The following is a 15,935-nucleotide window of genomic DNA, read 5'->3' as shown; positions in this document are numbered from 1 at the left end:
AAATCGGAAATGGGGATGGAGGACTTCAACAGTGGCGGATTAGAGCTGAGGATGGGTGGGTTAGGTAGCTGAGAGGCTGCCGTTGCAGTGGTGAAGAGATGGTGCGCAACAGCGGCACTGAAACACAAAGATCGCATTGCTTGAAGCCATGTGTGGAGGAGATTGGCGGTGTGGAAAGGGTTGAAAATATATGGGGGTGGTCTCTGGCCAGAGGGGAAGAAAATGGGAGGGATGGTGGTGGCTACGCACGGCGCACGACGGTGCTGTGGGTGGATGAAGAAAATGGACGAGGAGAGGGGAGGGGCTCGCACGTGGGAAGAGAAAGGCATGAGAAAAAGAAAGGAGAAAAAGAAAAAGAGGAGAAAAAGAAAAAGAAAAGGGAAAAAGAGAAAATGAGGGAAAGAAATGAGGTCCAGTCTTTCAACTCGGGGTCTCGAAATTGATCCAATGAAAATGATTTCAAAAAGGCAATATTTAAATAAACTAATTTAAACATAGTGAATAAGAAAAATAAAATAATAAAATCCAACAATAAACTAATTTAAAATAAAGAGCATTTTAAATAATGAACAATAATTAATAACAATAAAACACATTGAGTTAAGATTTTCAATTAAAAGTCGTAAAATAATTCCACGTAAATCATCTAAAATTTAAAACAAGAAAGCCCACAATCCTAAGAAATGTAATAATTACTTAGTCAAAATACACGTAAATACGAGATATCACATTTACAACTCGCATGGTATGGCATGTAACACTTTGTCCCACTTTGAGCATTCCTAATGACTAATCTAAATTTTCATCTGTTATATTCAACTAAAACTCATTTTTTCTATTTTATGTAACGACTTTTACAATACACTATACATCGGTTTATCTATATATTATTTAAATATTCTTGATTTTTTATTTCTTTATTCATTTTAAATATTTTATACCTATGGTTAAATTTGTAATATTTTCAGATCTTTTCAATATTTTCAATATATTAATATGAACTCAATATCTCGTTATTGATAAAATGATTTCAATCGCTCAATAAAAAATTAAAAAGAAAGTAAATGGAAAAACCTCATTCATTCTATTTTTTCTGATCTTTTTTCCCTTTTTTATCATGTCTTGCACAAATGGTTATATGAGTATTTTTCTTTTTATTAAGATAAAGTATTCTAATAATATTGACATTTGCATGCTTCTACAAATAAAAGTGTAAATGCGAGAAATATATATAAAAAAAGATTGGAAAAATTAAAAAAATAGTAAAGAATGATACAAAGATGAATATGCATAATGCCTTGAGATAGAGTAAGGTGTAGTGTCTGTCTTGTGCAAGGGTGTAAGTCTCTCATCACTGTGACAGTTGGGCAGAGGGTGGTGTGATGATGGAAGATGAAGAACTGGCTAAGCGTTGGGAGAGACTAAACTTGTCATGGGAAGAGAGCTCTATGTTCCATATCACTCGTGAGGGTGTGAAGGAGGGGGGAGTACATGGGAAACACTGTATTATTGAAAGAGTAATTTATGAGAAAGGTGTAAACAATGAAGCTTTCATGTCCCAAGTTTGGAGGTTGGAGGGATGGGTGAGGTTTAAGGAACTGGATGATCAGAGTTTCTAGATTGGGTTTCAGAAGTTGACTGATAAAGAAAAGGTTCTTAGTGGTCGTTAGGGGTACTCTCGGTCCAGTTTGGTCCGGTCCTAGGGGGTTCTGTGGATCAGACCAGACCTATTCAGTCTAAGGATTTTTCACCCTAGACCAGACCGAGTAATCTTTAGGACTAGACCGGTCTGATCCCTTTCGGTCCGGTCCGTCCATTCGGTTTGGACCATGCCCAAAATAGGCCATTCAACCCATCTAAATCTAGTTTTTTTAAGCCCAATTTCAATTATTTTCGGCCTGCTTCTATAACACTCCGTATTTTAGTGTATTTTCACTGAAGGATTATTTTTAATAATTCAAAAATTTATTCTCTTATTTTAAAATTGATGGATTTTTAGTGGGTTTATTTTATGATTTTTAAAATTTACGAAAATTAAATTTGATATGTTTTCTTAATATTTATTATTGTGATGCATTTAAATTTTTCTTTATTTTAAATTATTTGATTGTTGGATTTAATTATTTTATTTTCATTGTATCATTACGTTTAAATTATTTTAATTGAGATACTATTTTGAAATCATTTTCGTTGGATAATTTTTGTGACCCAAGATATGAGGATTGAACCTCATTTATTTCCCTTCATTTTCTCTTTCCTCTTTTTTTTTTTTCTTTTCTTCTTTTCCTTTCTTTTTTCTTTCTTCCCCTGCTTCCTCTCCCGCGCGCGACCAGCTCTCCCTTTCTCCCCTGCGTCCGCGTCGTTCGTCCACCAGCCGTCGTCGTGCGCCACCGTCTGGCGACACCGCCCATCCCACCTCCTTCCCCACACTCTGGCGATCTCCCCCACCCCGGTTTCCCTTACCCACGCTCTCTCTCTCTCTCTCCCCGCTGGCTGTGTCAAACCCATATGGGTTGTAGACTTTCTGCGCCGCCGTGTACCACTGTGTACCTCACCGCCCCTTCCTCCTCCTCCTCCACCCACTGACGGCCATTCCCGTCCATTCCCAGCTCCTCCCTCGCCGCCATTACCTCCTTCGCACAATGCAAAGCCGCTGCACCCTTTGAGCTCCCGCACCGCCGCCGCGCAACCTCCGGCCACCATCTCTTCACCACTTCATCCTTGACCTCCTAGCAACCCAATGGACCCAACCCCAGCTCCGATCCGTCACCGGTGAAGCACATCCAACCCCATTTTCGATTTGGGTATTTTTGGCCTAAAACCACAATTTGCGCCGCCACCCACTTCAAACCACCACCACCATTAGCTTCACCGACCTCTTTAGGCCCTACCCTATCAATTTTGGGTCTTAGTTTGTCTCCGTTGAAAAGTGAGTTTTTGAGACCCACGGACATAGTGTATTTTACACTGTTACGTTGCTGAGCCGCCACTTCTTGCAGCTTCGTGATCCTTCGAAAATTATTATGTAGCACTGTAAGTATTTTTCCAAAGAACTTTCGTGATTTAAATGTATTTTTGCACTAACACATATTATTGTGATCTGGTTGGACATGCCGGACTGAGTCCGAGGAGTTCGGGGGTCGGATGGATTATGGACGGAGTTGTGTGTTTAGTTGGTATTGTGAATTGTTGGTTGTTGTGGTGTTGTTTCATGTATATGGCATATTTGCACGCATGTTCATGTTTGTAAATGAAAACTGGGTTTTCATATGATTGCATACATGTTCATATGTTTATCTGAAAATTGAATTTTCATGTGAAATGATTTGAGTGTGTTTGAAACGACTAGATTGACTGGTTTGAGAAAAAGGAAAAGAGACTGTAGGGACGGTGGTAAACAGGGATGGTGGTAGAGTCCCGCTTGTGATTCCTGCCTACGGTGCACGCGGTAGGGATGGTGGTAAGCAGGGAAGGTGGTAGAGTCCCGCCTGCGATTCTCGCCTACAGTGTCCGATAAATAGTTTGTTTTGTGTGAATCATTTTCTGGAAAAATGACAGACTATGTTTTTGGGCCAAAATGAGATTTTGGCACGTGTTGGAAATAATCATTTTTGGAGAAAAACAGTATTTTATGGCTAAGTGGATTTTGTCGTATGAATGCATGTTAGTTGCATTAATATGTTTTTATCCCGAGAGTTGTTTGGTTTATACTTACCTGTGGTACCATTTTATGGTATCGCAGATTTTGATGCAGATGAGGATGACGAGCCTTAGCCTGGCTCCGTTGGTGGAGTGATCTGGGATTGCTCCTGTTTATCAAGTTTTATTTTTTATCAATTTATGTGTTGCCTTTGTAATATATTTAGGATGACTGTATAGCTATTTAAAGGTAATTTGTTTTGAATATTTGTATTTAAATTTCTGGTACTTAGATGACTTATTTATATTAACTGCTGCGATTTTTATTGTGCACTTTTGCATGTTGCATACACTTGAGCACATTTCGTTGGGATGCATGACCCGTGTTGTCATCATCCTGACGTCACGATTCCCTTGTTTTTGTACGTGGGAGTCGGGGCGTCACAACTTCAGTATTTGTATATTTTTTAGCTAAAAAATACTAAAAAAAACTTGATCTTGAAAAATACAATGATAGAAGAAAACTAATCTATATAAAAAAAGTAGAAAACCAAAAAACAAAAAAAAAAAACCCCAAAAGTTATTACAAATTACAATCTAGCAACTTAACATACAATCTATAAGCTTTAAATGGGTACATGGCGTGAAGACCATATTTTCCAGCAATATGAAGACACACACAGTCTGGAGAAAGTCTTGATAGTAAATTGCAATCATATTTGGTCTTTAATCTACCCCACTATATGAAATTAGCTCGATGATAAAATTCAAGACCAAAAATGATAACCAACAATCTTCTCATTTCTTTAGTCTTTAATCAGCATTGGGTGTAGGGCCAGTAGGCATTGAATTTGACGCCTCCACAGAATTTGCAAAGTCCAGGTCCCTAATAAGTTCTATCCACAAAAATTTAAAACAAAACAAGTTAAATAAAGTTACATAACATTGAAGATAAAACAAAATAAACCACAAAAGATATCAAAGGTAATTTTATTACATACCCATATCTAGCGCTTCTGAAATTCCTCCACTTCATCCATTAAAGTCCTAAGACTTATTGGAGTAGAAGAAGAATGAAGCTAGTATTGTGCACATATTAGACCCTCAACACTCATTGGATTTAAACTACTTCGAAAAGGGTTAAGTACACGACCCACAGTGCTAAATGTAGATTCAGAGGCCACAGTAGATACTGGTATTGTAAGAACATCGCGTGCAACCTTTGAAAGTACGCGATATCTAACTGAATTCACCTTCTACCAAATTAGAAGGTCAAGACTATCATCTTGATCCTCACATCTTTCATCTAGATATCTATCAACCTCTGACTTACTTTCTAAATTGTCTTCTGACTCTAACTGTTGCTGAAATTGGGCCATCAAATGTGCCTTTCTACTCACAATCTTGTCAGTTGAAGGACCTACATCTTCATGTAGAGAACTTGCGCGCTGAGGAGAATGGTCCACATCTCTATCGTTAACATCTTCTCCCAATCGGATGCATTGGGAGGCCCTAACTTCTTTGACTTTCTCCTATTCACCACATGGTCCACATCTTTATCATTGACATCGTCATCATCGTCATTTCTAATACTACTTACGAAACACAGATCTTGTTCCTCCAACTGATCAAAAGCCCTTCTAAATTTTGAAGTTCTCTCAAACATAAGATAGGTGGAGTTCTAACTAGTCAGTACATCTAGGCAAAATTGGCTTTTGGATTGACTCTCTTCTAACCCCACATATTTCTTAAATGTACTCCACCTTTGAGGGGAGGATTTAACATACTTCCCAACACCCCTCACCTTCTCAATAGACTCATCATATTCTTTCAACCCTTCATGAACGATTAGGTTCAAAATGTGAGCACAATATCGAACATGCAAGAATTCATGTTCCAAGACCATGTCTCTCCTATAGTTGGTTTTCTTTTTCAAATAAGAAACGGCCCCATTATTAAAACTTGTATTATCAAGAGTGAGTGCAAGTATTTTTGGTCGCCTCCAATCATGCAAACACATCTCTATGCCTTACCAAGTGTATCACCCTTGTGATTTTCAACCAAACAAAAGGAAAGAATTCTCTTGTGTAACTTCTAGTCATCATTAATAAAGTGTGCTGTGAGACACATATAGTTTAGGTTTTGCACAATGTCCATGTATCCGTGGTGAGGAAAATTCGCTGCCCTTGAAGAGCATTTCTCAACTTTTGTTTTTCCTTAAATAACAAATTAAAGTAATACTTGACAACCATCATACAGGATGGAATCCATATCCACTTAGGGCAAACCACAAGTATAAACTTCCTGAAACCCTCCCCTTCAGCATGCCTAAAGGGTAATTCATCAAGAATAACAATCTCTGCTAAGACTTGTCGGCAAGCCTCAACACTAAATGTAATAGACACAAGTCCCCCACTACCACTGCCTCCCTCCACCTTCCAACCTAGAGTCATCTGAGATTTATCCGTCTTCTTAAATGGACATTTCTTACATTAATTCTCAATATGATACTTCATATTTTTCATACCATTGGTCTTCGTATCACATGCATACAAAGCACCACAATAATGACATGCAGCCCTAGGTTTACTTGGATTACCTTTTGGTATTATTGTAAAGTGATCCCAAATAAAACGACCTAACTCTACCTCTTTGTGACACACCAACTATTTTATCACTTACATTGGATGGGGGTGGGAGTGGAGGCATGTCTTGTGTTGACTCTTGCACATCATTTGTAGAAGACTCCATCTACAAAAATGAAGTGATCATATTAAAGTTGACTATATGGCACATCAGCAACTATAAGAATTACATGACATAGTCACTAGCTTGAAAAAAATGTATGGATGGAAATGCATATATACATGAGATGTAAGAATCTTGAGAAGCACAATCATGCAATTAGTATTGATTTATAAGGTGATTATATCATAGATGTACGCATTGCATTGCCATAGAGAAAGAAGTAGATCCAAAACATCAAGAAATTATTATAACTGTCTGAATTGATAAGTTTTAATTTAATATAATAAAAACTTTCTTGTTGGTTAGGACAAAAGGACAAAAGAATTAGAAAACAAACATTAATTCATGTACAAGTGTTTATGGCTTGTACAACGTCCAAACATTAATAATGAATTAGACAACAAACAAGGACAAAAGATATTGTACATGGTGATGCATGATCCGTAATTCATGTACAAGTGTAGAAGCTGGATATATATAAATTCCAAGAGCTTGATTCCAATTATCAGAACCATTCAGCTGTCTGATTGCTATATTGTTCTGATCCACATAAATGTAAAGTATTGTTTTCATGGTAGAATACATACACTCTGGTTAAAAATCATTAAATTCAACAAGCACATTGGTTTAAATGTATTGTGTAAGGCTGTTTTCATTATTATATTATTATGATAATATAATAATAAAACATGATAATGTACAAATATTATAAAGAGACCAAAGCATTTCATGTAAGGCTGTTTACAGTTTGTTGAGATTTGAAATTAAAGATGCAGAAAAAAATATGGCAATGTTCTTCCAACAAAATTTCTGCACTTTCAAGAGATACCATCAAAATAAATATTAAAAAAAATCAAACCAAGCATCAAGCATAACAAATTTAGGAGAGACACAGAGTGCCTGAGGAGCCATCAGCTTGGGATCAATGCGACTCAACATCCCAAGGACAAAGCAAGTAGCCTTACTAGAACCATTATGTGCCTCAGCTATTATGGAGGAGTTAAAATCATGGGCAAGCTAATCGCTACTGAAATTTCATCTCCACAAACCAATCGCGGAGAGAGAGAGAGAGAGTGTGTGTAATGGACCCTTGTTCTGTAAGTAGTTTCTTTATCAGTGATGACTGCTTCAAGGGAGTTAGGCCTCCAGAAAGATGATCAAGAAGAAGAGAGAGAGAGAGAGAGTAAAAGTGAGAGAGAGAGAAGGAAGGAAGAAGAGAATTAACACTTGAATACCAGAGTTGGCCTCTAACCCAACTCATGGCTACCTCTTTATACTGCATCTGTGAGAATACAATTCATAGGAGAGATTAAACTGTGTTTAATCTCCTGGAATGAATATTAAAACGACACCGTATACTAACTAACATAACTGCCAATACAAGTGCAAAACGATACCATACTCAATCAACTCATTAAAAGGAACGACACCGTATGTAAACTAATCGCCACTGCCAATACAAGTAGAAGAATGACACCGTATTTAACCAATTCATTAAAAGAAAACGACACCGTATTAACAACTAACATAGCTGTCGATCATTCTGCACTTCACTTCCAATACAACAACATTCCATTGTACTCCATTTAACTTTCAAGCACATAACATACCCTCTCCCTTTAGAGAACCTTGCCCACAAGGTGAGGGAATTTTTTTACGCAACTTCCAATAAGCTTCCCATGTAGCTTCCTCAATAGCAACTCCTTTCCATTGTACAAGAACCTCAACCAATGGCCTATTATTGACTTTCCTGGTTCTTCTCTGCAGAGTGCACTCAGGTTCTGGGGCTAATTCTCCATGAAACTTGGTTGGTGGTAAAATGGACAGAGGGGAGATCAACTGGCCTAACTTCTTTTTCAAACAAGAAACATGAAACACTGGATGCAAACTCGAAGTCTGAGGCAAATTCAACTTGTATGCTACCTGCCCAATCCTTTCTAGTATCTGAAATGGCCCATTGTACTTAGGAGATAATTATAGATTCCTCCTAACCACTAAAGATTGTTGTCTATAGGGTTGTAACCTAAGAAACACCCACTCTCCCACCTGAAATTCTCTCACACTTCTTGACTTATAAGCCTGGTACTTCATCCACTCTTGAGCAGCTTGCAAATTTAGCTTTAAAGTAGCCAATAACTCCTCTCTTGTTCTAAGCACCTCTTCCACTGCTTGATTAGCAGATAACCCAGGGATATAAGATTGCAACTTGGCTGGAGCTCTGCCATAAACCACTTCATAAGGGGTTAACTTGGTAGATGTATGAAACATGGTGTTATACCACCATTCAGCTAAAGTCAGCCAATCAAACCATGATCTGGGCTTGTCAGCTGCAAAGCATCTCAAGAAATGTTCAAGACATTTCTTCACTGCCACAGTTTGGCCATCACTTTGAAGGTGTTAAGCAGATGAATAGGAAAGACTGACCCTTTGTAATTTGAACAATTCTTTCAAAAAAGAACTGGTGAAAGTAGCTCCTCTATCTGAAACAATATTCTGGGGCATACCATGTAATTTGAAAACATGGTCAAAAAATAATAAAGCCAATTTCTCTACTGTAAAAGGGTGTTTAAGGGCCATAAAATGGGAGTACTTTGGTAACCTATCCACAACAACTATCACCACTGAGTATCCCTTACAAATTGGTAAGCCTTCCACAAAGTCCATTGATAAATCAGTCCAAATAGTTTGTGGTACTGGTAAGGGCTTTAACAATCCAGCTGGGTGGATGCTTTCCACCTTATTTCTTTGACAAGTTTCACACTCTCGAATGAAGGTCTTCACATCTTTTTTTAAACCAGGCCAATAAAAGTCATACCTTGCCCTTTGTAAGGATTTATGAAATCTTGAATGACCAACAGATGGACTGGAATGAATAAAATGCATCAACTTCAGTTTTAATTGTTGACAATTAGGGACATAAATCTTGCCTTTTCTGAACAACACTCCATGTTTCACAGTAAAAGAAGTATGTGAAGCAACCCCATCTGTTAACAAGGACAGCTGTTGTTGAGTTATAGGATCTGAGACATAAGCTTGTTTAAGTTCTTCCAACCAAACTGGTGTAGGATATGAAATGGCATACATTGCAGCTTCATCTTCTTGGCAATCTTTTTGAGACAAGGCATCAGCCACCTTGTTCTCTATCCCTTTTTTATATTCACTGGAAAACTCATAGCCCAACTGCTTTGAGATCCATTTTTGTTGAGCTACTGTACCACTTTTTGCTCCAACAAATACTTCAAACTCAAATGATCAGTTCTTATTGTAAAAACTGATCCCAACAAATAAGGTCTCCATTTTTTCATGGTTAAAACCAATGCTAACAGCTCTTTCTCATAGGTAGAGAGTGTTAAATTGTTTCCTTTTAAAGCTTGACTTAAGAAAGCTATGGGTTTCTGATTTTGCATGAGCACAGCACCCACCCCAACTCCACATGCATCACACTCAATGACAAACTTTTGAGTGAAATCTGGAAATGCTAACACAAGAGGGGTCACAACAGCTTCCTTTAATTCCTTAAAGGCCACAGTAGCTTCCTTATTCCACAAAAAGGCATCCTTTTTCAACAAGGAAGTAAGAGGGCTCGCAATCTGACCATAGTGTTTAATAAACTTTCTGTAATACCCAGTTAAACCCAAAAAACCTTTCAAAGCTTTAAGAGTTTTCGGAACTGGCCAGTTAACCATTGACTCTAATTTCTTTGGGTCAGCTCTCACTCCCTCCTTGGAAATCAGATGGCCCAAGTACTCAATCTCTTGGCATGCAAAATGACACTCAGACTTTTTAGCATATAACTGATTTTGCTTCAAAACTCCCAAAACAGTAGCTAAATGTGTTAAATGAGATTCTAGGTCTTTGCTGTACACTAGAATATCATCAAAGAACACAATTTCAAATTTTCTCAATAATGGTTTAAAAACATCATTCATGAGAGTTTGAAAAGTTGAGGGAGCATTAGTGATTCCAAATGGCATAACAAGAAACTCATAATGTCCCTCATATGTTCTAAATGCAGTTTTGTGTATGTCTTGAGGCCTCATTCTTATCTGGTGGTAACCAAATCTAAGATCAAGCTTTGAAAAAATAGTTGAGCCAAATAATTCATCCAAGAGTTCATCAACTACTGGAATTGGATACTTATCTTTAATGGGTGGCCTCATTAAGCATTCGATAGTCCATGCACATCCTTCAAGAACCATCTGCCTTCTTGACCAGTAACACAGGTGATGAGAATGGAGAATGTCTTGGTCGAATAACTCCAGTTTTAAGTAAATTAGCTACTATGTTCTCAATTTTTGGTTTCTGAAAGTGTGGGTATCTGTATGGTCTCAAGGATACTAGAATAGACTCATCCTTTAAAATAATTTGATGGTCTCAAGATCTATTGGGGGGGGGGGGGGGGGGAAGGCCCTTAGGCTCCTCAAAGACCATTTGATAGTTCTGCAACAATTCATCAATCTGGGGGGGGGGGGGGAGTGGGGGTTAATAGACTGCTTATGAATAGGCTCCACAACCATTAATTGGAGCCAAAACCCTTTTGATCCCACTTTAGAAATAGTAGCTAACTCCTTGTTATCAACCAACTTAGCATTTGTTGATGTCAGCCCTTTAAGAACCACAGTTATTGTGCCATAAGAAAACTGCATTTGCAACTTAGCAAAATTCCAAAGTATGGAACCAAGTGATAGCAGCCATTGCACTCCCATAACCACATCACAACCTCCCAAATTAAGAGTAAAGAAATGAGCAATAAAACTTGTACCTTGCATCTGTACTGCTACAGCAGTAGTTCTACCCAAACTTTAAACAACATTTCCATTTGCCACTCAAACCTGAATGGATTGATCTTTATTAACTGCCAAAGCACACTTGTCAGCCACTGTTGTATCTACAAAGTTATGGATACTACCAGTGTTTATCAAAATGACCACCATTTTTTTATTAATTTGCCCCACAATCCTCATTGTTTTAGGATTTGGAGTTCCTCCAATTGCTTGCAAAGAAATTGAAGCAATATCACCCTGCTGCATTTCTTCTTCCAACAATCTCCACCTTTTCTAGATCTTCAACAGTTTCATCATCAAGAATATCCATTCCCTCCAACAAATAGATCTTTGACTTAATGCACTTGTGGCCTTGATGCCACTTATCTTCACAAAAATAGAAAGACCTTGCTTTCTTCTTTCTTGCATCTGTGCTTCAGAAACTTTCTGATAAGGTAGCTTATTATTATACAACACCTTAGGTGTTCCTAATATTGACCCACCTGCAGAATGTCCACCAAGATCACTACTAGTGACCCTCCAAGATCTTCTAGTTTCCCACACATACTGTTCTTGTATCTTGGCTAAGCCAAAGGCATCATTTAAAGTCGTTGGATTAAGCATCTTCGCTGGTAGCCTTACTTCATCCTTCAGGCCATTCAAAAAATAACTATGCTTGTTTTTTTAAGAAACCCCTTTAATTCTATTTGAAAGTAACTAAAACTCTGTCTTGTAAGCAGTAACATAATTAACTTGTTTTAAATGTGTTAATGTCTCCATTGGATCATCATAAGCTGATGATCCAAACCTCACTTGAATAGCTTGTGTAAATTCTTCCCAAGAATGAAAAGTGCCAGCTTCACTCGCAACTTGAAACCAAACAAGGGCTTCTTCCTCCATGTAAAAGGAAGCCAAAAAAATTCTTTGTCCATGAGGAACTTGATGATACAAAAAATACTGATTTGCCCTATATATCCATGCTGCAGGATTCTTGCCAAAAAATCTTGGAAAGTCAAGCTTAATCCCTTTAGCAACAGATCTGTCATCCATGTCATGAGTGTGCACTTCTTCATTATCACCTTCTCTGCCTCCATGATGACTATCTTGATTATTCCTTGCATTCTGTCCATTCTCTTCAGAATTGTTGCAATAAATTCTTGAAATCTGCTGCATAAAATCTAAGAACCTTTTCTCTTGACTTTCCCTTTCCAATCTTGCTGCTTCTTGCTGTTGAAATATAATGGAAATTGTATCTTTTAATTGCTTTTGTTGTCTTTCTTGTTGTTGTTTGACTTGATTAACTGTATCCACAATCTGTGTTATACCCAGTTCACTGCCATCCATGCACGTGGTTCACGGTTCCATAAACGGTCGCACGGGTTCACCGCCTTACGTCGCTTATGTTCATGTTCTTATTTTCCATTTTCAAGTATGTACGTGTATCCTTTTCCTTTAGGTTTTATCTCTTTACTACTTTTATCTTATATATATGTTAAACATCTTCAACCCTAGACTAAGCGTCGCTTGTTCTCCTCTTCGCAGAAGGCCATCGTTGCTCTGCTAAACACCAAACCGAAGGCTCGGGTTGCACTTGGTAAACTGCCACCCCAAGCCATCCGGTCTTCACCCATCATCGTGAAGCTTAGTCCGGTCCTCACCATCGTGCTCAGCCGTACAAAGCCACTGCCTAGCTTCCCCATGGCCAAGCCCTGCCTTCCTCTGTTTTGGTAGTTGAAAACAGAGCAGGTCATCCCCTTAGCCGCTAAAATCTCCTCCTCCGGAGGCTCCTCCTTGTGGTCACCCCACAGAAACTGCCGGCGAGGATGCCCCACCACCTCGGTTCGTCATTTCCGGTTGGAGTTCCTTTTCTATCAGTCTCTCCCTCGTTCTCTCACCATGTGCCTCTCTCACTTGTCTCTCTCTCTTGCTCTCGCAGCCAGTGACCAAGCGCGACCCCCTTCCGCCGTAGCCAACAACCAACTCCCCGCCGTCGTGCCCCCGCCTCCTCTCCGTAAGTGCTTCAGCTGCACTGTGTGGAGTTTTCTTTTTCTGGTGTGCATATGTATATATATATCTGTAACTCATGTTATTCTAATAGTTGGAAATATTACCTTTTTACCCCTTATAGTATCTCCTTCCAGATTTATTGTTTCGGGTGAATAGTTTAATGAGGTTATATCATGTACTTGGGGTTTGAAATTATGAAGATATTACGTGGGTTGTAGAGCATGTTTTTACTTGGACCTAGACGTGTGGATTTACTTTGTTAAGTGGGCATTATAAAGGTCTAATATTTTTATTGGAATGGTTACTAAGTAGATACTGATAAGTAATACTAAAAAGAATATTTTTGTTTTGTTATTATTTAAACAATGATGTTGGTATTCTAAGAAGAATGAAAAGTTTGGGTTTTGAGGAAGACAAAATAGGTAATTTTAGATGTTTAGGCTTGAATATCGAAATACGAGATAAATTAGAAATTTATGAAAATTTATGTGATTATTTTATAGGTGATGATTAATTTTATTCGGCGTTGTTGAAGAAATTTTTTAAAAGCTAAGATGTCCAGGTAAGCGGGGTTCCTATGTTAGATTTGCATAAAAAGAAATGAACTGAGGCTGGTTTGTAAAAATGTGCATGTTGTTTTAAAATGAAAAAGTGAAAAACAACCTCAATGTATGTTTTGCATTCAATCATTGAGTGAATACTTGACATGCTTCTGAAAGAGAAAATAAATGTTTTTGACATGAAATGTGTAGACATGAGCAATACTTGACATGCTTCTGAAATATGCAAAAGAGTGAATATGATACCATTAGATTTTTATACATGTGGTATGAAATGATTTGGATATGTTTTTGATCAAATGAAAATGATATGAATATGTTTCGCACGTGTTTTGATATGATATGGATATGATAAAACTTTGGCATACTTATTTGTTCTGAATCTGATTCTGAATATGGTTCCGATATGATGATACGGGTTTACGTGATATGGTTGGTACCAACATGATATGATATGAGTGCACCCACTTTGGAAACAAAGTGGTCTTTTACGTGTTCTTTTCTGTGTGCACACTCAGGGTTTCGAGATTGAAAAAGTGGAAGTTTCACAACATGATACTGCCTGGTTTGGCCACCGAGGATAGCACAACCCTACCACGGGGGTTAAACATAGTATATGACATGACATGATATGATATAATAAGATGAAAATGTGTAGTTACGTTATGCCAAAGCAGTTTTTGAATATGGATTTGGTTTATGAGTATGAAAAGATTTTAAAAGTCGCTTTGATTTATTTTTGATAATATGTTTTGAGATGTGTATATGAAAATGAAATAATTTATTTCTGCATACTAAACTTTCTAAAATTGGCTCATGTTTACATACTAGTATATGTCTTCTACTTATTGAGTTGTGGATAACTCACCCTCTTATCTTCATATATTTTCAGATAACATTGATTACCCAGCTGGGGGTCAGAAATAGAATTGAAGCTGGCTAGATATGGATGGAAGGTTGGGTACCTAAGAGTACCATTGTTAGTAGATGGATTTAACTTGAGTATTTGAAGTACTTTATGTTGTTTGGACCTACTGAGACCTGAAGATGTATTGTTTAATTTTGTTGAGGTTATTGGGAGATTGTGGACCCCCTTTGGTTTATGTTTTTGTAAAGATGACTTATGGAGTTTGTATTATGGTTATTTGGAAAATATGAGTTTGTGTGCTAATCATGAAGTCCTTGGAGTTTTAGTTGCCTAGAGAGACAGGTTTGTAAGTGACGGGTAGTAATTCTCCGACCCTTCCGGGGGCGGGGCGTTACAGTTGGTATCAGAGCCAAGTTGGAGGTTCTGCAGACTATAGAGTGTAAGGTTATGGAGTATAGATAGGCTTTAAGAAATCATTTTTAGATTGGATGTGATAGTGGAGCGGGCTATAAGGAAGAATATCATAGGTATTTGAGGTCTTAAAATTTACAAACTTTAGGAATGATTTTGACGTGTAGGATTTTTTAGGTCTATGTGTTGAATTCATGTTGTTTGTGGTTTGGGTTCATTTTGGAGACTTTTATTAAATAGATTTGATGGCGTTAAAGTTTTAGACTTTGGAGATTAATCATTACTACTGTTGCGCGTACTTCTTTTCTCTTTATTACAGGATGCCAACTCGTCGTCAAGAGCGAAGTATGTCGGATTTGAACATGAAAGAGAACGAAAGGGGAGCAAACCCGAGTGTTTCTGAAGTGCTACGAGCAACAGCTCATCAGTTAATAGACGATCTCGCGCAAAATCCCGTGGGTCGCCAACGCAACTTTAATGAAGGAGGTGGTAACATAGAACAGTTCAATTGGATGCACCCCTTCATTTGATGGGAAAGGTGAACCAACCCTAGCTGAAGATTGGGTGCAAGATATTGAAGAGATATTGCGGGTGTTAACCTGCACAGATGAACAAAAGGTGGCATATGCAACATTCAAACTGACCGGTGAGGCGAAAACATGGTGGATCTCAGAAAGAACTATCCGAGAAGCAGGGGAACAGAAATAGTCAGTTGGCCACATTTTAAGCAGATTTTTCTTTAACGATTTTTCCCTAGCTCGGCTCGAGAGGAGAAGGCAATGGAATTTGCCACTCTGGTGCAGGGATCCATGACAGTGCACCAATATTCAGCTAGATTCATTGAATTATCCCGTTTTGCTGCGTATCTGATTCCTGACGAAGAAAAGAAAGCGCGTAAATTCGAACAAGGGCTAAATGAAAAACTTTATGAACGAGTAG

The sequence above is a fragment of the Juglans microcarpa x Juglans regia genome, chromosome 1D (genome assembly GCF_004785595.1).
Source record: "Juglans microcarpa x Juglans regia isolate MS1-56 chromosome 1D, Jm3101_v1.0, whole genome shotgun sequence".
NCBI classification, from domain to species: Eukaryota; Viridiplantae; Streptophyta; class Magnoliopsida; order Fagales; family Juglandaceae; genus Juglans; species Juglans microcarpa x Juglans regia.
The sequence above is the reverse complement of the archived record's forward strand: the minus strand, read 5'-3'. Positions refer to the sequence as shown.